The 13,005-nt window shown below is 38.3% G+C and overlaps 1 pseudogene across 1 annotated transcript; it reads left to right on the plus strand.

Annotated features, from left to right (window-relative positions):
- The first annotated feature begins 1,579 nt into the window (after positions 1 to 1,579).
- LOC309631467 (nudC domain-containing protein 1-like) lies at positions 1,580 to 9,967 on the plus strand (annotated as a pseudogene). Its single transcript has 5 exons — positions 1,580 to 2,221; positions 2,346 to 2,510; positions 2,793 to 3,806; positions 3,935 to 3,989; positions 4,552 to 9,967. The product of its transcript is annotated as a nudC domain-containing protein 1-like (transcript).
- The last annotated feature ends 3,038 nt before the right edge of the window (positions 9,968 to 13,005 follow it).

Consider the following 13,005-nt stretch of genomic DNA (forward strand, 5'->3'; position numbering starts at 1 on the left):
TCCTAAAGAGATTTGCTCCTTTCACTACTCTTTCCTGGCTGTTTCCTCTTGGGTAGTTCTAGTTCTACCTGTTCTCCTCTTTCAGTGTGTCTGTCTGCCTCTGTACTGGCCACATACCATGTGCCCCCAGGGCACGTCGGCCTCGCACCCACCAACAACCTGCCATCCCCTCACTCACTGCCCCACCTTATCTGCACTTGGCCACTCCCCACTCATTCCTCAATCCAGGGTTTCTTACAAGGAGGTCTGTGGACCATCTACACACTATTCCCAGACTGCTTGCTTAAAATGCAGATTCCTGGGTCCCTGAATCCAACCTTCTAGAATCCTGGAGCCTACATTTATAACAAGTACCCCAGAGAATTCTTATGTGTTCACACACACACACACACACACACATACACACGCAGTATAAAAACCATCTTTTTTTTTTTTTTTTACCAAACCATACACTCTTATCCAGAAACTTGCCACACCTCCTAACCATTTAAAGAATTAATTGCAAATGACCCATTCTTGGCTTTCAAGCCTTTTGGTAAATTGTTCAAAATATCTACTTCCTGTCCCTTCCTGTAAGTGGATTATATATCCCTACCCTAGTGATGGCAGGTTTGGCCATATGAGGTGCTTTGGCCAATGAATGTGAGAAGTAACACATGCCTCTTTCAAGCAGGCACTGGGAGAACTACTGCAGAGTTCTGCAATATTCTCTTTTCCCTCAGCGAGAACTGATACCCTCCACATGGGGGCTGCTTCTTCAGCCGGGGCCCAGAACAAAGATGCAAGGAGCAGAGCTACAGGCAATCCATAATGGAAACCTGATATAAGTGGAAAATATGCTTATTGCATTGCTGTGATTTGGAGTCCTTTGTTACTACTGCTTTGCCTAACCTGACTGATACAAATACTTTACAGGCTGCTTTCCTAACTCTATTTCCCATTACTCTCTAATACTTATTCCATCTAAACCAATCCTGCCAAACTGGATGACTTGCTTTTCCTCATTCAGAAATTACTCCAATTCTATGCAGCCATTTGTTATCTCCTGCCTACCAACCTACCTCTCAAAATCTGACTTCAACCTTCAAAGTCCATCTCAAGTGCCACTTTCTGTGTAAAGCCTTTCCTCATCCCTTGATGGGCCTCCTTTCAACCCTATATAATGGCGACTTCTATAACCTGTTTATTTTTGTCGGTTTTTTTTTTTTGATACTTTTCTTATGTCCCCTCAAAACATCATAAGTTCCTTGAGATTAAAGATTATCTTATTCATAATGTGTTCAATGAAGCTTTGCAAATAGTAGGAATCCACACAAGTATTTGTTTAATTAAATTGGCACTTTCAACTAAAGAACTGCTGTTTAGTGTATTTATGATGTTTTTAAAGGTAGACTTTATGAAACACTTAACATACTCATTGAGTAAGCAAAATTAAGATGCAAGTAGAATTATTTCTAATAGCAAACATTACTGCTGAATGAAATATAGGTCAAAGTTTAATGAACCTGTGTGCATGTGTGTGTGTGTGTCTTATCTGCAAAAATGACCAGGTCTTGACCTTCATCCCTTGCTAAATCCAACAGGTTTTAAACCAAAACTTTATCAAAGAAAAACAATGTATCATAAAGTTAGTATTCCTATGATTACATGCTAAGGGCAATTTTTACATTTATGGCCCAAATTAGCTAATGTATTTTCTTACATTCAGGAAGATGTATTTCCCTGCTTATGATTAAAATTCAACAAATATAATTCCAATTTCAAAACAAATACCCAATAACAAAGTGCCGCCCCTACAAATCCTCGTAACAAATAGAGTCCTATCCCTGGTGATGAGCATCTATCTTCTTTTCCACTCCTCTCCTAGGAGAGGAGGCATTAACCTAATGCCTTCTGAAACATTTTGGCAGTAATTGCAATGGTTCTTCAGGTTTTTCTGAATCTAATTTCTTTTATTGAATCTAATTTTAAAAGTACAGGAGACAGGGATGGGAACCACGCTGCCTCCCAGCCACGGTGATACGCGTGAAGCGCGGACCTTTCAACACGAACTTTATTCTCACGTTAGGACCCTGGAAGGCGATGGAGGTGGCCGCTAATTGCTCCCTGCGGATGAAGAGACCTCTGTTGGATCCCTGCTTCGAGGGCTATAAGCTCTCCCTCGAGCCGCTGCCCTGTTACCAGCTGGAGCTTGATGCAGGCTTGTCTGGAGAAATGCTCAGTCTATGTCTGATTATTCCTCACCACTGAGACAAGACTTTTCTGTGTACTCTGCCTATGAATCAGGAGTTTTCTCTGGTCTGCCTAGTGGGAAGAGTAGCAGCTCCTCGCCTTGTCTGTGGCAGAAGTAAAACTTCGAGATGATCAGTATACACTGGAACACATGCATGCTTTTGGAATGTATAATTACCTACATTGTGATTCATGGTATCAAGACAGTGTCTACTACGTTGATAACGTTGGAAGAATTATGAATTTAACAGTGATGCTTGGGCTTCCCTGGTGGCGCAGTGGTGGAGACTCTGCCTGCCAATGCAGGGGACACGGGTTCGAGCCCTGGTCTGGGAAGATCCCACATGCCGCGGAGCAACTAAGCCCATGTGCCACAACTACTGAGCCTGCGCATCTGGAACCTGTGCTCCGCAACGGGAGAGGCCGCGACAGTGAGAGGCCCGCACACCGCGATGAGGAGCGGCCCCCGCTTGCCGCAACTGGAGAAAGCCCTCGCCCAGAAACGAAGACCCAACACAGTCAATAAATAAATAAAAAAACAAACAAACAAAAAAAAACAGTGATGCTGGACACTGCCTTAGGAAAACCACGAGAGGTGTTTCGACTTCCTACAGATTTGACAGCATATGATAATCGCCTTTGCGCATCCATCCATTTCACATCTTCTACTTGGGTTACCTTGTCAGATGGAACTGGAAGATTGTATCTCATTGGAACAGGTGAACATGGAAATAGTGCTTCTGAAAAATGGGAGATTATGTTTAATGTAGAGCTTGGGCGTCCTTTTATCATAATTCACAGTATCTCATTGTTGAAAGCTGAAGAACATTCGATAACTATGCTGCTTCTTTGAACAGAGAAAGAGGAATTGGATATGGAAGGAAGTGGTTTCTATGTTTCCTTGGAGTGGGTCACTATTAATAAGAAAAATAAAGATAATAAAAAATATGAAATTACTAAGCATAATATTCTCCGTGGAAAGTCAGTGCCCCATTATGTCGCTTTTGAGCCCGATGGGAATGGTCTAATGATTGTCTCCTACAAGTCCTTTACATTTGTTCAAGTTGGTCAAGATCTTGAAGAAAGTAAGGATGAAGACATGTCAGAGAAAATCAAAGAACCTCTGTATTACTGGCAACAGACTGAAGATGATTTGACAGTAACAATACTGCTTCCAGAAGACATTCAAATACAGTTTTTGCCTGATCATGTCAACGTTGTGCTGAAGGGTCAGAGGTTTCTGGAAGGAAATCTCTATTCATCTATGGATCATGAAAGCAGTGTATGGATAATTAAAGAGAAAAATAGCTTGGAGATTTCCTTGATTAAGAAGAATGAAGGACTGACATGGCCAGAACTAGTGGTCGGTGATAAACGGGGAATTTATGAGACAGCTCAATGTGCTGCAATAGCTGAACGTTTGATGCATTTGACCTCTGATGAACTGAATCCAAATCCAGATAAAGATAAACCTCCTTGTAATGCTCAAGAGTTAGTTAGAAGAATGTGATATTTTCTTTGAAGAGAGCTCCAGTTTATGCAGATTTGATGGCGGTACATTAAAAACTACTCATGTGAGATCTGAGGTTACAGGGCAATCAACTAGCTTGAAATCCAAGGAAAAACAGGTACCACCAAGGAGAGATTGGATAGGAGAGCTGGTTCATCTGAACATGGGGAGAAGAAAGGATTGCCATATAAGTGGGGGAATCTTGGAAGCAACCAGTACCTTTTCTCTGTCATAGTGGATCCTAAAGAAATGCCCTCACATATATACAATGGAATATTACTCAGCCATAAAAAGAAACGAAATGGAGTTATTTGTAGTGAGGTGGATGGAGTTAGAGTCTGTCATACAGAGTGAAGTAAGTCAGAAAGAGAAAAACAAATACTGTATGCTAACACATATATATGGAATCTAAGGGGAAAAAAAGGTCATGAAGAACCTAGTGGCAAGACGGGAATAAAGACACAGACCTACTAGAGAATGGACTTGAGGATATGGGGAGGGGGAAGGGTAAGATGTGACAAAGTGAGAGAGTGGCATGGACATATAAACACTACCAAACGTAAAACAGATAGCTAGTGGGAAGCAACCGCATAGCACAGGGAGATCAGCTCTGTGCTTTGTGACCACCTAGAGGGGTGGGATAGGGAGGGTGGGAGGGAGGGAGATGCAAGAGGGAAGAGATATGGGAACATATGTATATGTATAACTGATTCACTTTGTTATAGAGCAGAAACTAACACACCATTGTAAAGCAATTATACTCCAATAAAGATGTTAAAAAATAATAAAAAAAAAAAAAAAAAAAAAAGAAACGCCCTGCTTCTGTTTGCGCCATGATGTTGATGCCCTACTCTGGCAACCACACTCCAGCAACCAAGACGACACGTGGGAGCATATCGCAATTTTCAATGCTTTAGGCTACGTCCAAGCATCAAAGAGAGACAAAAATTTTTTTGCCTGTGCTCCAAATTATTCTTATGCAGCCCTTTGCGAGTGCCTTCAACGAGTTTTCAACTATCGTCAGCCCACTCCCATGTCCACTGTACTTTACAATAGGAAGGAAAGCAGGCAAGTAGGGCAGGTTGCTAAGCAGCAAGTAGCAAGCCTAGAAACCAGTGATCCTATTTCAGGCTTTCAAGCAACAAATGAGAGATTATTTGTTCTCACTACCAAAAACCTCTTTTTAGTAAAGGTAAATACAGAGAATTAATTACTCCAACATGCTGGCTTCTCTGTACTGGAAAAGTATTCAGTGGTAGCTGGAAGGCTAGGCAGTTGTGCTGTAACCTGTTAAGTTTTATTGTGTTAAAATTATCTTGTATGAATTTATTTTTTAAAGGATACTGGAAATATATTCAAGATTATGAGTCTATAAAAGCTATGGAATGAAGCTGCAAATTTAGAGAAAATTAGCTTCTGTAAAAAATGTAAAGATAGTATTAGCAAGTATAATTTTTTAAAAACAGAGGCTAGAATCTCATCTTTCATATGAAAGATGTGCAATTCACTGTTTAAAAATAAAAATATTTATCATGTAAAAAAAAAGTATAGGAGACATTAGTTTTGAACTGCTTATCCATTTCATGCTGTATGAGGTTTTACTCTAAGCGGAAGGTAAAAATACTCTGTACTTATTAGGGACACCACGTTGTTTGCCAGAGCACCTCAAATTGGCCACCTGTGCTAGGAAAACACGCCATGTATTCAGCCCCTTCATTGTCACAGGAGGGGAAACATTTCTTCTACCAAAAACTCAAACGACACAAAAATGCATAAAGATTCCTGACCTCTTGTCAGTCATTTGCTATCTTCAACAGCAGCAATTTCTAAACCATATTCCGTGGAACAGAAACATCTCTACACGCACGGATGTTTAGCCAAAAAAGCAAGGGTTGGGTGGTTAGTGGTTAAGAATCAGCCTGCCAATGCAGGGGACACAGGTTCGAGCCCTGGTCCGGGAAGATCCCACATATCGCGGAGCAACTAAGCCCATGCGCCACAACTACTGAGCCTGCGCTCTAGGGCCCGTGAGCCACAACTACTGAGCCCGCGCACCACAACTACTAAAGCCCGTGCGCCAAGAGCCTGTGCTCTGCAACAAGAGAAGCCACCGCAACGAAAAGTCCGTGCACAACGAAGAGCAGACTCCGCTCGCCACAATTAGAGAAAGCACGTGCGCAGCAACAAAGACCCAAAGCAGCCAAAAATAAATAAATAAATTTATTAAAAAAAAAAAAAAAGTAAGAGTTTATGGGGGGGGATCAGTGATCAAATAAGTTTGAAGAAGACTGCAAATTGGACCCCAACCTTTCTAGGAAGTCATTATTTACATAGGATATTAAATCTTTCACATGATCCTGCAGTGAAAGCAGGAACACGTAAGCATATTTCCCAATTTATTCAACCATGGAATCAGCTTTTGGTTTTATGTTTTGTTTTGTTTCGGAACGCCCACTGAGTTAATCTCATGGGACGCTGGTATTCAGCAGGACTTGAATTAAGAAATAGTTTCATGCAGGTATGCTTAAGTAATCCATCTAAAATAAGTGTCAGGAAAGAAAAAGATCTGAGTTGAAAATTCAGGTTTACACAGGTACATCCAGGATTGAGTGGTTTCTCAACACTGTCCAAGAAAATAGGGTTAATAGTCCTGAATTAGCACCCAAAAGAAAAGGTCTCATAGTTATGTCCTTAATTTGATGGTTGAAATACTTCAGTGCATTCTTGGTTGAACTTCTGGGATTTTTTTTTCAGATTGGGTTTAGTGCAGCTCAGACTAATGCTGATGGTCAAGGCCAGGCTTCTTTTTCTCTCCATCATATTTATAGAAGTTTCATAATTGATGTTTCTTAAAGCACCTGATCACATTCTCCACACTACTCACCAAATAAATTACTTGTAAGGCTCTTTGCCTACATAGGCTCACAGAGTTTATCATTCTGTATTAGGCTTAACTATTTGCATTCTTTTGGGGTATATACCAGAAATGTTTCCTGGCCGAGGAAGTGATAACTGCTCTCTCATTAAAGCAATTTTTAAATGCACCCACCAAAGTCATATTTTTTTAAAGGACTCGTCATCTTGATTAGGGTCCAGGTCATTCTGGAATAGTACAGACACTTAGAGATGATGTAGTAGTTGATCATTTAACTAAAGCATGATTACCTGCTATTTTTTGGTTTGAAGGTATAGTTACTTACCTGCTAAGGTTTTTTCTTAATCTTTTATGAAAGCAGTACCTGTTGTATATTTTAGATTCCCTTAGCTCTTGGGGTGATTTGGGTCTTTGTGGCTAGATTTGATTCCAGATGTTTCTCCTCAATGCCAATTTAAAACTAAATGTGTGTGGCAAGATTCAAGTGGAGATGCTCAAACAAGAGGAAGGTGTGAGCAGCCCAAAGGCCCCTTAAGAATGTCACATGGAGGACATCACCGAGAAGGCTAGATAAGAGGCTCCTGACTTCCCCTCCACAGAAGTGCACCACAACAAAGAGTAGCACCTGCTCACTGCAACTAGAGAAAGCCTGCACACAGCAATAAACACCCAATGCAGCAAAAAAAACAAAAACAAAAAAACCAAAAAACAAAACAAAACGAAAAAAACAACAGGCCGTTCTATATAGGTGCACAAGCACTACCAGTGACTTTCCCCTCTGGCTTGGCACAGACTAAGCAAAAACACCCAGCTCTTGGTTTCTCCCTGATAGGGGCTAGACTGCATAGCTAACGTCCTGACTTTCCCAGCTGCTGCCTGAAGGTCAGGCTTCCAGTTAGCCTGCATCAGGGAGCTGAAGAACCTCCATAAGACGATCATTGGATTTTTCAGCAGAAACCTTGTAGACCAGAAGAGAGTGGGATGACATATTTAAGATGCTGAAAGAAAAAAACTGCCAACCAAGAATATTCTAGCCAACTTATCCTTCAGAATTAAAGAGGAGATAAAGATTTCCCAGACAAACACAAGCTGAAGGAGTCCATTACCACTAGATTGGCCTTATAAGAAATGTTTAAGGGAGTTCTTCAAGCTGAAACAAAAGGATGCTAATTAGTAACATGAAAATATACAAAAGCATAAAACTCACTGGTAGAGGTAAATATATATGTAAATTCAGAATATTCTAATATTGCAATGATGATGTATAAATCACTTATAACTCTAGTATAAAGGATAAGAGAAAAAAGCATTAAAAATAACTACAGCTACAATAATTTGTTAATGGATACATAATTTAAAGAGATGCAATTTGTAACATCAAAAACATAAAATGTGGGAGGGAGAGTAAGCATATGGAGAGCCTTTGTATGCATGTGAAGTTGTTATGATAACCACAAAGTGAAAACCTACAGTAGGTACAAAAAAAGATAAGAAGAAAGGAAGCAAAGCATACAATTACAGAAAATCATCAAATCATGAAAGAAGAGAGCAAGAAAGGAACAAAGGAACTACAAAAAAAGCCAGAAAACAATTAACAAAATAGCAATAGTAAGTCCATACCTATCAAAAATTACTTTAAATGTAAGTAAACTAAATTCTCCAGTCAAAAGATATAGAGTGGCTGAATGGATTTTAAAATTATAATAATGATAAGACCCACATAAATGCTGCTGAAAAGAGACTCACTTCAGTTTTAAAGATACACATAGACTGAAAGTGAATGGATGGGAAAAAAGCTATTCCATGCAGATGGGAACCAAAAGAGAGCAGGGTAACTATATTTACATCAGACAAAATAGACTTTAAGTGAAAAACTGTAAAAAGAGGCAAAGAAGGTCATTATATAATGATTAGGTGATCAATTCATCAAGAAGGATATAACAATTATAAATATTAATGTGCTCAACATCCAATTGAATAGATATCAACTCAATAGCTGCATGGGACTTCAATATCCCCCTTTAGACAATGGAGAGATCATTCAAACAGAAAGTCAGTAAGCAAACTGGACTTAAACTACATGTTAAAGATGAACATAACAGACATATACAGAACATTTCATCCAAAAGCAGAAGAATACATACTCTTCTCAAGCACACACAGAATATTCTCCAGGATCGGTCATATGTTAGGCCATAAAACAAGTGTTAACAAATTTAAGTACACTGAAATTTTAGCAAGCATCTTTTGTGACCACAGTGGTTTAAAACTAGAAATCAATAACAAGAGGAAAATTGAAAAATTCACAAATATGTGAAGATTAAGAAACATGTTCCTGAATGGATCAAGGAAGAAATCAAAAGGGCAATCAAAAAATATCTTTAAACAAAAACAAAAACACAACACACCAAAACTTATGGGATGCAAAAGCAGTTCTAAACAAGAATTTTATAGTATTAAATGCCTATATTAAGAAAAAAGAAAGATCTTAAATAAACAAGTTAACTTTACACCTGAAGGAAACTAAATAAAGAACAAACTAAACCCAAAGTTAGTAGAAGGAAGGAAATAACAAAGTTCAGAGCCAACATAAATAGATTAGAAACATAACAGGAAAGATCAATGAAACTAAGACAAACAAAATTGACAAACCTTTAGCCTGACTAAAAAAAAAGAGAGAAGACTCAAATGATTAAAATCAGAAACAAAAGGAGACATTACAACTGATACCACAGAACTACTAAGGAGCATAAGAGACTTCTATGAACAATTACATGCCAACAAACTGGACAGTCTAGAAGAAATGGATCCATTCCTACTAAGACTGATTCATGAAGAAACAGAAAATCTGAACAGACCAATTACTAATAAGAAGATTGAATCAGTAATCAAAACCTCCCAATAAAGAAAAGTGCAGGACCAGAAGGCTTTGCTGGTGAATTTTGCCAAACAGTTAAAAAGAAATAATGCTTATCCTTCTCAAACTCTTCCAAAAGATGGAAGAGAAGGGAACACTTCTAAACTCATTTTAGGAGGCCAGCATTACCCTGACACCAAAGACAGAAAAGGCCTCTACAAGAAAATTTCCTTGGCCAATATCTTTGATAAACAAAGATGCAAAAATCCTCAACAAAATATTAGCAAACTAAATTCAACAGCACATTAAAAGAATCAAACACCACGATCAAGTGGGATTTATCTCTGAGATGCAAGGATGGTACAACATATGCCAATCAATAAATATGATACACCACATTAACAGAATGAAGGATAAAAATTATATGATTGTCTAAATAGATGCAGAAAAAGCATCTGACAAAATCCAACACCCATTCATGATTAAAAACTCTCAACAAGGGCTTCCCTGGTGGCGCAATGGTTGAGAATCTGCCTGCCAATGCAGGGGACACGGGTTCAAGCCCTGGTCTGGGAAGATCCCACATGCCGTGGAGCGACTAGGCCCGTGAGCCACAACTACTGAGCCTGCGCATCTGGAGCCTGTGCTCCGCAACAAAAGAGGCCGCAAGAGTGAGAGGCCCGTGCACCGCGATGAAGAGTGGCCCCCGCTTGCCACAACTAGAGAAAGCCCTCGCACAGAAACGAAGACCCAACACAGCCAAATAATAATAATAAATAAATAAATAAATAAAGTTTATATTTAAAAAAACCCATGAACTCCACCTTACATTTAAAAAAAAAAAAAAATCTCTCAACAAATTAAGTATAGAAGGAATGTACCCCACATGACAACCCCACAGCTAACTCCATACTCAACAATGAAAAGCTAAAGGCTTTTCTTCTAAGATCAGAACAAGACAAGGATGCCTACTCTTAGCACTTCTATTTAACATATTACCAGAAGTCCTAGTCAGATAAATCAGGGAAGAAAAAGAAATAAAATGACATCCAAATCAGAAAGGAAGAAGTAAAACTGTCTACGTTTGTAGACGACATGATCTCATATATAAAAAAAAAAAACCTAAAGATTCCATAAAAAAACTGTTAGAACTGATAAATGCATTCAGTAAAGTCACTGAGTACAAAAATTAATACATAAAAATCAATATACAAAAATCAGTTGTGGGCTTCCCTGGTGGTGCAGTGGTTGAGAATCTGCATGCCAATGCAGGGGACACAGGTTCGAGCCCTGGTCTGGGAAGATCCCACATGCCACGGAGCAACTAGGCCCATGAGCCACAACTACTGAGCCTGCACATCTGGAGCCTGTGCTCCGCAACAAGAGAGGCCGCGATAATGAGGCCCACGCACCGTGATGAAGAGTGGCCCCCGCTCGCCGCAATTAGAGAAAGCCCTTGCACAGAAACGAAGACCCAACACAGCCAAAACTAAATAAATTTTTTTAAAAAATCAGTTGTATTTCTACTCAGTAACAATGAACCATCAGAAAGAGAAATTAAGGGAAAAAAATCCCATTTACAATAACATCAAAGATGGTAAAAATACTTAGGAATAAATTTAACAAGGAGGTGAATGATCTATATGCTAAAAACTATAAAAGACTGATGAAAGAAATTGAAGAAGATACAAATAATTGGAAAGATAGTCCATATTCATGGATTGGAAAAATTAATTGTCCATCCTTATCCAAAGTGATCTATGGATGCAATGCAATCTCTACCAAAATTCCAATGTCATTTTTCACAGAAACAGAAAAATCAATGCTAAATTCATCTGGAACCACAAAAGACCCTGAATAGCTAAAGCAGTCTTGAGCAAAAAGATCAAAGCTGGAGGCATCATATTTCTTGATTTCAAACTATATTACAAAGCAATAGTAATCAAAACAGTATGTCACTGGCATAAAAACAGACACATAGATCAATGAAACAGAATAGAGTGCCCAGAAGAGAAGCAAACCCATACACATCTAGTCAATTAATTTTTGACAAAGGCACCAAGAATACACAATGAGGAAAGGATAGTCTCTTCAATAAATGGTGTTGGGGAAACTGGATATCCATATGCAAAAGAATGAAATTTTTGGATTTGACACCAAAAGCAAAAGCAACAAAAGCGAAAATAAACAACTGGGATCAAATCAAAACTAAAAAGCTCTTGCACAGCAAAGGAAAACATCAACAAAATGTAAAGGTAACCTATAGAATCGGAGAAAATATTTGCAAACCACATATCAATAAGGAGTTAATATCCAAAATATATAAGGAACTCATACAACTCAATAGCAAAAGAAATCAAATAATCTAATTTTAAAATGGGCAAAGGACTTGAATAGACATTTTTCCAAAGAAGACATACAAGTGTCCAATTGGTATATGAAAAGAAACTCAGCATCACTAATCATCAGGGAAATACAGATCAAAACTGCAATATCACCTCACAGCCTGATGACTTTTATAAAAAAGACAAGAGATAACAAAAGCTGGTAAATATGTGGAAAAAAGGAAACCCTTGTACACTGTTAGCAGGAATGTAAAATGGTATAGCAGCCACTATGGAAAATAGTAAACAGGTTCCCCAATAAATTAAAAAACAAAACTACCATATAATCCAACAATCCCACTTCTGGGCATATATCCTAAGAAAACAAAATCATTATCTCAACTCGATATCTGTACTGCCATGTTCATTGCAGCATTATTCACAATAGCCAAGGTAAACCTAAATGTCGACATACAAATGGATAAAGAAGAGCATATATATATATATATGATATATATAATATAATATATATGTAATATACATTTATAATATATAATATTATTCAGACTTTAAGAAGAAGGAAATCCTGCCCTTTGCAACATGGATGAACCTGGAAGGCATCATGCTAAGTGAAATAAGACGTACTGCATGGTACCACTTACATGTGGAATCTAAAAAGGAGAAAGTCAAACTTCTAGAAACAGAGAGTAGAATAGTAGTTGCCATGGGCTGGGGGTTGGGGGAGATGAGGAGCGCTTGGTAAAAGGGCACAAACTTTCAGGTATAAAGTGAGCAAAGTTCTAAGGATCTAATGTATAGCATGGTGACTATAGTTGAGAATACTTTATGGTATAATTGAAATTTGCTGAGAGTAGATCTTAAGCTTTCTGAGCAAAAAATAAATAAAGTAAGTATGTGAGGTGATGGATGTGTTAATTAACTTTATAGTGGAAATCCTTTCACAATGTATACGTGTATCAAATCATATTACATATTACAATTTATTTTGTCAATTATACCTCAATAAACCTGAAAAATAAAAATAAAAATTTGCTTGTTAATCTGTTTCTTAATAATAATAACTGGTTTATGGCCCCAGGAAGGAAAATTTGGGCCAATAGAGCAAACCGGATAATCTGGCTCTTCACTTACCTCTGTGAAGTATCCTAGCATTCTACTCCAGGAGGAAAACTGATTCAAGGTAGGA

This window comes from Balaenoptera borealis (genome assembly GCF_965194805.1).
Source record: "Balaenoptera borealis genome assembly, chromosome: 6".
In the NCBI taxonomy this organism is placed as follows: Eukaryota; Metazoa; Chordata; class Mammalia; order Artiodactyla; family Balaenopteridae; genus Balaenoptera; species Balaenoptera borealis.